Source organism: Papio anubis, chromosome 10 (assembly GCF_008728515.1).
Source record: "Papio anubis isolate 15944 chromosome 10, Panubis1.0, whole genome shotgun sequence".
NCBI classification, from domain to species: Eukaryota; Metazoa; Chordata; class Mammalia; order Primates; family Cercopithecidae; genus Papio; species Papio anubis.
This window is the reverse complement of record NC_044985.1, coordinates 54,880,796-54,893,760: the sequence shown is the minus strand read 5'-3', so window position 1 is coordinate 54,893,760 and position 12,965 is coordinate 54,880,796. Positions and strand designations below refer to the sequence as shown.

General features: G+C 36.3%; 1 protein-coding gene and 1 pseudogene across 2 annotated transcripts in view; one reads left to right on the top strand and one right to left on the bottom strand.

Annotated features, from left to right (window-relative positions):
- Window positions 1-12,965, top strand: part of TLK1 (tousled like kinase 1) — a 166,493-nt gene that overhangs the window by 4,198 nt on the left and 149,330 nt on the right. The window lies entirely within an intron of this gene.
- LOC116269333 lies at window positions 10,051-10,148 on the bottom strand (annotated as a pseudogene).

The following is a 12,965-nucleotide window of genomic DNA, read 5'->3' as shown; positions in this document are numbered from 1 at the left end:
CCAGATGGCCCTGTAGACCTTTAATTTTTTGAAATCGCTAGCTGGAGGAAGACAGGGTTATATGTTTAAGGATTCTAGCTCATGAATAGATACGTGACAGATGTCTCCTTTACAATGGTACATTTACACATTAGAGGAGAGAGAAAAGAGAGAAACCAGAATGGAGGTTTGAAAATCTTATGCGAAATAGACTATGCTTTCGCCTTTTGACCTCAGAGCCTCTTTACTCGCTGAACAATTATTGAGGACCCCAAGGAGATTTAGGTTTATGTGGCTATGTCTACTAATATTTTCTATTTTAGAAATTAAATGACAATTTCAAATATATTTAATTTAAAAGTAAAGTGTGTTGTAAATAGAATTTTTATGAAGAATAAATATGTACTAAAACCAAAGAAACTAGACCAGTGGTGGTGTTTTATATTTTTGCAAATCACCTTGATTTCTCGCTTACTAGGAGAAGACAGCTAGATTTTGTGTCTGCCTTCTGTTGTGATGTTTTGGTTGAGATATGTGAAGAGAATCCAGCTTCATGTAGATACATGATTGGAAAAGGAAGGAGTGAGTATTCTTTGGTATTACATCAAAATTCAACAAGTGGCAGTTTTTTGTTTTGTTTTTTAAAGTTACTTACAATGTGAAAGTGCACCGTATTCCAGAAATGTCTCTAGGATCTACAGGAAGTCTAGGAACATATATTTACAGAAGAGACTAACGGGTGGGAGACATGATAGCTGTCTCCAGGTATTTAAGAAACCTGGATTTCAGTAAATAGGATATAAAAACCTGTTAATTTTAATAAGTAGGAGGGAGAATAGATCCATTCTCCTGCTTTAGAAGGCAGACCAACTGGTGAAAATTAGGAAGACATAGATTGAAGTCAGTCTAATTTTTTTACAAGAATGTAAGAACTGTATGACTAGACTTGAAACAGTGGAACAGTGGAGCTACAATGGAACTCGCAACAACTAACAACAATGGAAAGTAGTAGTTAGTTTTGAGAGTTTAAAGTGTACTACAGGGACATGTTTTTTGGGGAGGTAGAGATAAATTCTGTAGATTCTTATGATGAGTGCTATTGGATTAGTGACTTAAGGCTTCGTCCAATTTAAAAATGTAAACATTCTGTGTTTCTTTAAAAATCCCTAAATATAGTTAAGCTATACTTATAGATTCATTAACGTTTTTGAATGTTCTTTCAAGTCCGTAGTATGAAACTATTGTTGACTTTATTACTATTTTGCATTTTTATTGTGCTTTTCCTCTGAGGATTTTCCTGTATTTTCTGGTGTCAGCAAGATCAGTCTTCATGAAATCTTGCTAAATTCCCTGTGAAATATAATAAGCTTCAGACATTTTAGAGAACCAAATGCTGTTTATGATACAATTTAGTAGAGTTGTAATATATTTCAGCACAGAATTTTAGAATACTATGGGGGCTGATTTTCAATTTTGTAAGAGAAACTATGAGCATAGTTTATATAGTCTTTTATTTGTAATTGTTACATGATTTCAGAAGTAATATACTTAAGCTATTCTAATATTTTTAAACCTAGAGAGTCTGAAAAGAGGAAAGAAGAAAAGTGTTTAAATTGATCTCTTTTGAATTTAAAAGTGCATATTAAATATAACTAGAACATAAATGGAAGAATTTAAATTCCCATCTTATTCCTAGAATTATACCTATAATATTTATCATTACTTACAACAATTCATATTTTAATTTTGCATGGCACGTAATCTCTTCTGTGAGTTGGATTTTTAGATGGTGAGAATTTAAGCATAAATTCTGACAACTTTCTTGAGGTCAATTTAATATTAATAAGTGTAGTAAGTAATAATATCCAGCTTGAGACCTCATGTACTTGTTGCATTTGGATTTAAAGCTCATTTTCTCTAGAAGAGCTGTAGAAATCAGTCATTTAGTTTCATAAACTCCTTCATGCTTATTAATGATTTTCAAGAATCTTAGAATAAATTACAGGAATATTGTTATGGAGTAGGAGAAGCAGTATGGTATAGGGGAGAAAGTGATTGTAGTTGGAATCTGAGGGTTGTCTTACTTTGCTATTAACTAGCTGTGTGACCTTGGGCAAGTTGCTTATCTCTGCTTCAGTTCCATAAACCAAGAATTACAGAGCTGAAACAGATCTTGGAAGCAATCTAGTACAAACCTCTCATTTTACAGATGAGGAAACAGGTAATTTGCACAGGCTTTCGCTGTAAGACAGTTGGGCCCAAAATTCAGTTTTCTGACTTTCAGGTTGGTTTTTTTTTTTCCATGATACTTCACAGCCTCTTTTCATCTGTAAAATGAGAGCATTGGATTAGAGGCTCTCAAAGGTCTCTTCCAGCTCAAAAATATTGTCATTCCTGTGACATTAGTCCTAATATAATTTAGCAGGGGAAAGTTTGTAGCTTTTATTTATTGGTGAAGGAAATGTTTCTTGAAGAGGCGGTATAACCTTTGCAAGGCTATATTTTGTTTTTTTAAGAGAATGTCATCAGGCCAGGTGCTGTGTCTCAGGCCTGTAATCCCAGCTTTGGGAGACCAAGGCAGGAGGATTGCTTGAGCCCAGGAGTTTGAGACCAGCCTGACCCCGTCTCAAAAAAAAAAAAAAATTAGCTGGGTATGGTGGCATATGATCATGCCACTGCACTCCAGCCTGGGCAACACAGTGACCCCCATCTCAAAAAAAAAAAAAAAAAAGAAAAAAGAAAATATCTTCATTATTACCAAAGGGTGTTTATGTTTATGAGCATGGTAAGTAGTGTAATAGGTAGTCTTGTTTTTTTGAAAACACTTATTAATATGTTAACGATATAAATTGCATAAACAAACAATGTGATACCTGGAAGTGAAATAAGTAGGTGATTGTTCCTCAGAAAATATTTCTGGAGTTTATTTCATCTGAGACCCCTGTGTTTGCCCCTAGTTAAGTGCCTGTGTTGTTTAGTGTCTCATAGGATTGTCTGTTTCCATAGCATCTGCATCATGCTACTTTTATTATAGTTTTATTTATATTGTCTACTAGACAGAAAGGTCTTGAATTCAGAGACTATTTTGTTAATTTCCATATTTTCAGTGCACAGTGGGACATCCTCTACAGAGTTGGCACTCAACTACAAGTTTTGTCGAAGGACTGTTTCACATACGTCATCTCTCTGTATTGTTGTATGCACATATTTCAGACCCAGGAAGATGCTTATTTTAGTAATTCTAAATAAAAGTGAATTATATTTTAGAGGGTGATATGGATAACAGTAACAGTAATAGCTAAAGTTTATTGTGTTCGCACGTTAATTCTTGTATTTCATAGCTCTAAGATGTATACAGTTGTTATTCCCATTTTCAGATGAAAAAACTGAAGCACTGAGAAGTAAAGTGACTCACCAGTGTGACCTAGAGTAGTACATAATGGGAATTTGAACCAAGTTGGTGTATTTTAATCACTGGGATATATTGCCTAAAATACGAAAATGTGGCTTTTAGTATTTTAGTAGTTTTTCTAAGCAAATTTTAACTTACTGATCAGTCTTCCAGGCTTATTCAGTTTACCTCTAAACTTTTGTTAACTTTTTTTGCATGAGTTTTTATACACGTGTGAAGATAAGATTTTTAAAAAAATACAAAAACCCCAACCAAACAACCCAATTTAGAAAGCTGTACCAGCTGTGCAAATCTTACATTTCCTTTTTTTAAGATAAGTTTTGTCCATTCATGGAAAATGTTAGAGATACATCAATGAAAAATTTTATTTCCATGTTAGGTAATCTAATTTGTAATTCCATTTATCTTAATATTTTGGCCTCATAAGCCCACTGGAGCCATAACAAGTAAATATTAGAATTTGAACAAAAAATTTCCCACTGTCTATTAATTGTGGAGTCTATTTATTGTGAGCAGTCTATTTATTGTGGAGGCTTTATAACCTGATGGACAAGGCTTTAAATTAAATTATAATGTTTTAGCGGCAGATCTTTGACTCTCTTAATAGTATTCAATATGGGCAGGGGGAAGAGACTTGATGTGCAGTCTAGCTAATCTGTAAAAAAGTATTTTACAACATATTTAGTTTTAGTTCTTTTATTGCTAACAACAACAACAACAACAAAACCTTTGGTAGCATGTATTATGTAGCAAACCTAATTGAGAGGCAGGATTTGAGTGGACTGATAGGAATTCGTTAGTCACGGAGTGGAAAGATATGCAGAACAGAGCAGATCCAGGTGGTAGGTTGTCAAACTTGAATTAAATTTTCCCAATGTGGCTTCATCATTAGGTCTGAAATTTAATGAATTTCAAGAAGGCAATTTTACCTGTAGTTAAATAAAAGTGATTATATTCTACATAGATTCATTAGCCAAATATAAGTGTTTTTGGGGGATGACTTAAAATATTTTTTTCTTTTTCATCTATATGGATTGTTAATAATTGGTTATACTCATAAATTTGTGCCTTTCCTTGAAAACTAATTAGCTGCTGGAAGTAAACTACTAGGTTTAAATTCTGCTGTTAATATGATACCTTGTGTGACTTCATGATTCCCCACTGGACACTTAGGTAAGTGCTTCCTATCTGAGGATGAATGTAGTTCCTCTGGGGAAGGTCAGAGGGGTTTGTGTGAGGCTAATCATATTCATCCTGTCTCCTGAGACCAGAGACATGTTTTAGTTTTTTCCTTTTTTGATACTGTATATTTGCCTCGTAAAAAATACAAGTTTTCCCTTTTCCTTGCGGATTTCTTTTAAACATCTGTGTAAGTATATAGTTTAGCTCAACTTTGTATGCTACTCTGATACTTATTTCATTTACTTAAAGATACACATATTTATTAATGCTGGACACTCTCCAGGCATTTGTAAATAGTAACTCATTTGCTTCTCCTAACAATCATATGAAGTCCTGTTAGTATCCCTACTTTACAGATGAGGAAATCGAGGCATAGAGAAGTTAAGTAATGTACCCAAGGGCCAGGCACAGTGGCTCGTGCCAGTAATCCCATCATTTAAGGAGACTGAGGTGGGCAGATGGCTTGAGCGCAGGAGTTCGAGACCAGCCTGGACAACATGGTGAAACCCTGTCTCTACAAAATATACAAAAATTAGCCGGGTGTTGTGGTGCACGCCTGTAGTCGCAGCTAGCTGGGAAGCTGAGGTGGATCGCCTGAGCCCAGGAGGTTGAGGTTGCAGTGAGCCATGATTACGCCACTATACTCCAGCCAGGGCAGCAGAGGGAGACCTTGCCTTAAAAAAAAACAAAAAACAAAAAACAAAAAACAATAATGTACCCAGGCACAGACAGAGAATATTTAGCAGAGCCAGGATTCAGACTGGGCTGAGTGCATGCTCTTAACAGTTACACTGTTCTGTCAGTGTTATTTCCTTGAATGGATGCGCTATAATTGGTTAACTGTTCTTCTTTAGGTAGGATGTTAGTCATGAATCTTTTGGTTACACGTGATAACAACACAACTTTGTTAAGTTAAAAAATGAGTGTATTGGTTCACATAGTGGGAATTGTATGTGGAGGATGATGGAATGGCTTTGGAAACAGCTAGATCCAAGGTTGCAAGTAATGTCACTGGGTTTCTTTGTCTCCTCTTTGGGTTTTTCTAGCCTCTTGCTTCTGGAGCCCCAGACATATACCTTTAACTTAGCAACCACACTTGAAAGACAGCTTCTCTTTCCTGATGTCCACATGTGTCAGTTCTGGGTTGTTGGTAATCAATTCTGATTGTCAGTTCCTTAACCAATCATTGGAACCTGGGAGATGAGCTACAGCAAGGGCAGCCACTTTGGTGGCTGTGGTTAGGGTCAGTTGGGGAACCCATAGAAAGCCATGATTGACAGTCTCCTTGAGATGACGTGAATTGGATGAGGTGTAGTTTTCCTGAGGAAGGGATGATGGTGAGAAAAAAACAACTATAGTGAATCATTTAGGTTATGTCTTTTTAATTTTAATTTTATGACTATCATAGATAATGATATAGTAACTCAGTAAAAGCCTCTTTTTTTAAATACTAGATTTTCAGTGATGAGATTACCAGAGCAGAGTATAAAACAATTTTAGGGCTTTTGATAAATGTTGCCAGATTATTTTTTTGAAGGATACATGTGCTTAGCTCATATACCAACAGCATGCATGAGATGAGCGTGTACTTTTGAACCAGGTAGGGTTCAGCTCATCTTAGAAATACTGTATTGGGCTTAAATATTAACACATGCCTTGCACTTAATCAAAGGGTTGCAAACTTGACACTGAGTAAATATCTAATGCAGTTTATCAAATGTTTCATATTTTCTCTGGATATTTTTAATTCTCATTATTAAAAAATTTTTATTATGCAGTTTTCTTTCTTTCTCTTTCTTTCTTTCTTTCTTTTCTTTCTCTCTCTTTCTTTCTTTCTTTCTTTCTTTCCTTCTTTCTTTCCTTCTTTCTTTCCTTCTTTCTTTCCTTCTTTCTTTCTTTCTTTTCTCTTCTCCTCTTTCTCTTTGTCTCTTTCTCTTTCTCCTCTTTCTCTCTTTCTTTCTCTTTCTTTCTTTCTTTTTCTCTTTCTCTCTTTCTCTCTTTCTCTCTTTCTTTCTCTCTTTCTCTCTTTCTCTCTTTCTTTCTTTCTTTCTTTCTTTCTTCTTTCTTTCTTTTTCTTTTTGTCTTTGGGACAGATTAATGCCTCTGGGCTGGGGCCTTGGTGACATGATAAAACTCACTGCAACCTCCAACTCCTATCCTCAAGCACACCCCTTCATCTCAGCCTCCCATGTAGCTGGGCTACAGGTGCGTGCCACCACATCCTGCTGATTTTTTAACTTTTTGTGGAGACATGGTCTCCCTATGTTGCCAGGGCTGGTCTTGAACCCCTGGGCTCAACCAGTCCTCCTGCGTCTGCCGTTCTAAGGGTTGGGATTACAGGCATTAGCCATTGTGCCCAGTCTGTTGTATAGTTTTAAACAACAAAACCAAAAGGCTAATAAATGGTACCACTTTGCAAGCTCCTGCCCCTCCTTTATTTTTCCTCCCAGTGTCTCCTACTTCTCTGACCTAGTTGGCAGCATTATACTTTTTGGATGTTGGTAGCATGTGTAAAATACATTATTGCATAACAAGTTAATATAACATAATAGTTTCAAGGGTTTTGCCACTTAATTATACTAAGTTACTTAACCTCTCAATGCCTTATCTGTAGATTTTATTTTTGATAGGGTGGGATAGTAATAGTAACTATGTCACAAGGTTGTGAAATTAAATGAGAAATGCATGGCACTTTAACAACTCACTATGGATTTTTTCATTTCTTTTCTTCTTCTCCTGCTGCTGCTTCTCCCTGCCCGCCCCCCGCCCCTGCCCCCCTTTTTTTTAGAGACAGGATCTTTCTCTGTTGTCCAGGCTGGAGAGAAATATAATTTATTTACTCCCAGTAAGGCAAATCTTAGAAATGTAAAAAAAAAAAAAAAAATGCAATTCAAAGGATGAAAAATGACTATGTGCATAATATTTACCACAGTATTATATAGTGAGAAGAAATGAGACCAACAACTGCGATTAAGTTTTGGTATGTATATCAACTAAACGTTTTATATATATATATATATATAGTTGTTGTTGTTGTTGTTAAAGACAGAGTCTCGCCCTGTTACCCAGGCTGAAGTATAGTGGCACGATCTTGGCTCACTGCAACCTCTGCCTCCAGGGTTCAAACAATTCTCACACCTCAGCCTCCTGAGTACCTGGGACTACTACGCACCACCACGCCTGGCTAATTTTTGTATTTTTGGTAGAGACGGGGTTTCACCATGTTGGCCAGACTGATCTTGAATGCCTGACCTGAGGTAATCTACCCTTCTTGTCCTCCCAAAGTGCTGGGATTCCAGGCGTGAGCCACTGCGCCCAGCCTTAAAAGATAATTAGGAAAACTGTGCAATATGGAAACATGTACAAATGACCAAACATAGTCTAAAAGTTACTTTTCAATGACTCCATAATATTAGCTTGTTTTTTGTCTTGCCTTTCTCTCAAAAGAAAAAATTCACCACCAAGAGCAGCAATGACAAACAACATGCCCAAAGTCACACAGATGAGAAGTGATTGAAAAAAGGTTGCCAACCCAAGTCCACAGTCCTAATCCCTATACCACACTGCCTGTATTCCCACTGGTAAACACACATTATTAGGCACCTAGTGCACATAAAGTACTCTCTCTCCTTGGTACTAGTAAGAACACACAAAAAACACAGTGTAGGCCCCTTTTAAAATTTGCAATATAGTGCTTTAAAGTATACAACTGCTGCTGGGCACAGTGGCTCATGCCTGTAATCTCAGCACTTTGGGAAGCTGAGGTGGGTGGATCACGAGGTCAGGAGATCGAGACCATCCAGACTAACACGGTGAAACCGCGTCTCAAGTAAAACTACAAAAAATTAGCCGGATGTGGTGGCACGCACCTGAAATCCCAGCTACTCAGGAAACTGAGGCAGGAGAATCGCTTGAACCTGGGCAGTGGATGTTGCAGTGAGCCAAGATAGTGCCACTGCACTCCCATCTGGGTGACAGAATGAGACTCCATCTCAAAAAAAAAAAAATAAAGAAATGACTGCATACCAATATAATGTATAAACACTGCTAATCCAAATCTAGTGCTTGACACTTAAATGGTGTAACCGTGTCTTATACATGTGATCAATTCTAAAGCCACAGATAATTACAGGCACTAAAATGATGAAAGCAGCAATTTAGGACATCATTCGAAATCTCCATCTGTGAGCTACAATTCTTCAACGGGCTGGAGAAATAAACCATCAAAGTGAAGCATGCTATGGCTATAAGGAACATTTATTCAGATAGTACTTGTTCCCTATTCTTTGCCACATAAACAGAGAGGAAAACATTTAAATTCTAAAGTATCATTATATCCACACCTAATAGTAATAGTGAAAACATAAGCCAGGTGCAGTGGAGCATGCCTGTAGTCCCAACTACTTGGGAGGCTGAGGCAGGAGGATCATTTGAGCCCAGAAGTTCAAGGCTATACTGTGCTGTGATCACAACTGTAAATTACTTTTTGATTTTTACATTTCAAAGATTTGGCTTACTGGGCAAAGGGGGTGAGTATTTTTATGTCATTTAATCTATATTGTCACTGTTGTTTTCTCAGTGGGATAACTAGGATTTTAGTCTGTTGTTCTCTGAGATGAATCAGTTGTCAGAGCTGTAGAATTTTATAGAAACCTTATTGGCATAGTTTGTTCATTCAGCAAGTATTTTTGGACCTGAAGTCCAGTAATAAGGAAACAAAGACAGATATGATGAAGTTAGTCCTTGCCTACTAGGAGCTTAGTTACAGTCTAGTGAGGAAGGATAATTTCTAACATTTAATTTATACTTTTGAAGAACACCTTGTGGGTTAGATAAAACAACCCAAGTTGCCAGTTTTCAGCTTCTGAGATAAGCTATATCAAGGTGTTATATTCATTGGCCATTTGGTTGCTAGAAATTAACTTAAGCAAAACAGATTTATAGTAGTAGAAGGTTATAGAGCTGGATATCCCTTAGACCCCAGTTAGGCCTTAAGGAGACTGAAGTAGGAACTGGAAATTCAGGAATCACAGTAGCATTGTTCTCTTGTGGATCATTGAGCAACTGTTTCCAGTGCTGTGAAATAAAGTTTTCTAAAAAGGAGAAGTGGGAAGGAAGGAAATTGTATTTCTGCCACAGAGGTTATGAACAAAGTACTCCCTAGAGAAGGGAGTTACACAGTTTTCCTCCAGTTTAACTGCTGTTAAATGGTATCTTGTTTCAGTTGGTATGTCTTGATTGGTAGTGAGATTGAACTTAATATTTTTATCAAAAGCCCAAAGCCAATTTTTCTTGACGTGTGTATCTTAGACATGAGAATAGATGGTAGTGATGTTAATTCTTGTTACATTTGATGAAACTATTTCCACCATCATATTTTTTCTTTTATACATTTGAATATTTTCCATTGTATAAACTTTTATGCTTTTATTGAATTCAATACCAGTTTTTCTTTATATTTTATTTATTTATTTTCTTGTCAGATGGGTCATATGCTGATGTCATAACAAGGTTTGAGAGAGGCACCTCTCGTGTGTGAGCACCCAGTCATCACACTTACGAACTACAAAAGGATCCCATTCTTACAGAGTCTCACTCTGTTGTCCCGGCTGGAGTATAGTGGTGCAATCATAGCTCACTGCAGCCTTGAACTCCTGGGCTCAAGTGATTCTCCCACCTCCGCCTCCTAAATAGCTAGGACTGCAGGCACACTTCACCATGCCTGGCTCTTTATGATACTTTAATGAGTATAAGTCTTTAAAAGTTACTGCTTTCTGAAGTTCAAGTACTCTAATTTTAGTGTGATTCAACTGATTTTATTTCTAAATTTTATATGGTATTTTATCTTTCATATTGAAGCATAACACATACAGAAAAGGCACACAGAGTAGTGCTCAGTAAGTTATTATAAACTCTGACCTATGTAATGACCATTGAGACAAGAAATAGAATATTGCCGGCACTTCAGAAACTCTCCTTCCCCATCAGTCACTACCTTCTCCATGCTCCCCAAAGTAACCATTATTCTGATTTAGTTATTCCTGTTTTTGAGTTTTATATAAATGGATCCACACAGTATATATATTGTATCTACTTTTGCCCCACGTATTATTTGTAAGATTCATCCACATTATTTTCTGAAACTGCAATTTTCATTGCACTATAATATTACTTTGTGTGAATGTACTACAGTTTATACTTTGTTGATTGACATTTGGATTGTTTCTACTTGACAAAATATTAATAATGGTATTATGAACATGTTTATACCTGTCTCTTCATACATTATATTTGTTTTTTGTTTTTTTGTTTTGTTTTGTTTTTTTTGAGACAGAGTCTCACACTGTTGCCCAGGCTGGAGTGCTGTGGCACAATCTCGGCTCACTGCAACTTCCGCCTCCTGGGTTCAAATGATTCTCCTGCCTCAGCCTTTCCAGTAGCTGGGACTACATGCGTGCATCTCCACGCCTGGCTAAGTTTTGTATTTTTGGTAGAGACGGGGTTTCACCATGTTGGCCAGGCTGGTCTCGAACTCAAGGCCTCAAGTGATCTGCCCATCTTGGCCTCCCAAAGTGCTGGGATTATAGGTGTGAGCCACCATGCCTGACTGTAAGATGGTGTCTCTGTGGTTTTAATTTTTGTTTCCTTGATGACTAAGGATGTTTACCACTTTTTCATGAAGTTTGTTGGCCTTTTGGTTATCCTTTGTGAAGTGCTTGTTCAAATCTTTTGTTCATTTGTCTTTTGTGTTTGTCTTTTGAAAACCATATTTGAAGGCATTCTTTTTGTATTTTGGATGAGAAGTCTTATTTTTTATTAAAACTTTTTCCCCCTATTCTGTGGCCTGCTTTTGTCTTTTCTTTATGGTATTTAAGAAGACTTTTCTTATCTCAAGTGCATAAAAATGTTTTCCCGTATTTTCTGTTTTTAATTCAGGCATTATAGCTGTAAATTTCCCTGTAAGTACTGATTTAGTTCATTCCATAAGTTTTGATATGTTGCATTTTTGTTTTTATTCATCTTAAGTATTTTCTAATTTTTCTTTTTATTTCATTTGACCCATTAGTTATTTAGGAATACGTTAATTTCTACATATTTGTGAATTTCCTGATTTTTTTTCTGTTACTGAGTTCTAATTTAATTCTATTGTCGTCAGAGAACATACTTTGTATCCTTTCTTTCCTTTTCAGTTTTTTGATGCTTGTTTTATGGTCTAGCATAGATCATCTATCCTGGAGAATGTTCCATGTGTGCTTTTTTAGAAAAATGTGTATTGTGTTGTTGGGCAGAATGTTCTCTAGATGTCTTTTCCATCTAGTTGATTATAGTGTTTGTTTTCTGTTTCCTTATTGATCTTCTGCCTAGTTGTTCTATTCATTATTGAAAGTGGGTTATTCTTCCAACTATTATTCTTGACTTGTCTATTTTTCCCTTTAATTCTGTCAGTTTTGTTTCATGTAATTTGGGGCTCTGTCATGAAGTGCAAATGATTATAATTGTTCTATCTTCCTAATAAATTGACCCATAATTGTTTTAAAATGTTTCTCTTTACCTCTCAAAACATTAAACAGTTTTTAAAAGTTTGTCTGATATTAGTATATTCATGCCAGCTCTTTGGTATGGTATGTTTTTTTCCATCCATTTACATCTTACCCTGTCCTGTTTGCATTTTTGAATCTAAAATTTGTCTTAAGTAGACAGCATTTAATTGAATCTTATTCTTTTAAAACCCCATCTGGTAATCTCTGCCTCTTGAGTGTGTTATTTAATCCATTCACATTTAGTGTTACTGGTAGGATTAAATTTGTCTGCCACTTCTCTGTTTTGTTTTCTATATGTCTCATTTATCTTTTGTCTTCTTTCCCTCCTCTACTGCTGTTTTTTGTATTACATGAGTATTTCCCAGTATAACATTTTAATTTCTTTAATCATTTTAAAACTGTATTTGAATTACTAGTGATTACAGTAGGGCTTACATTTATATATTGTAGCTTATCAGGGTCGACTTCATAGTTACTTTAATTGCAGCAATATATAGAAACTTTAGTCCTGTATAGCTCTATTCCATCACCCTTTGTTTGGGGGGTGCGGGGGGCAGATAGAGTTCAGCTTTTCTGCCCAGTCGTGTGGAGTGCAGTCATGTGATCGTGGCTCACTGCAACCTCTGCCTCCTGGGTTCAAACAATTCTCATGCCTCAGTCTCTTGAGTAACTGGGATTACAGGCACGTGCCACCACACCCAGCTAATTTTTTGTATTTTACTAGAGAATGGGGTTTCACTGTATTGACTGGGCTGACCTTGAATTCCTGACCTCAAGTGATCCTCCCACCTTGGCCTCCCAGATACATCTTTTGGTGAAACTGAGATAAGGAAAAGACATACATTTTATAG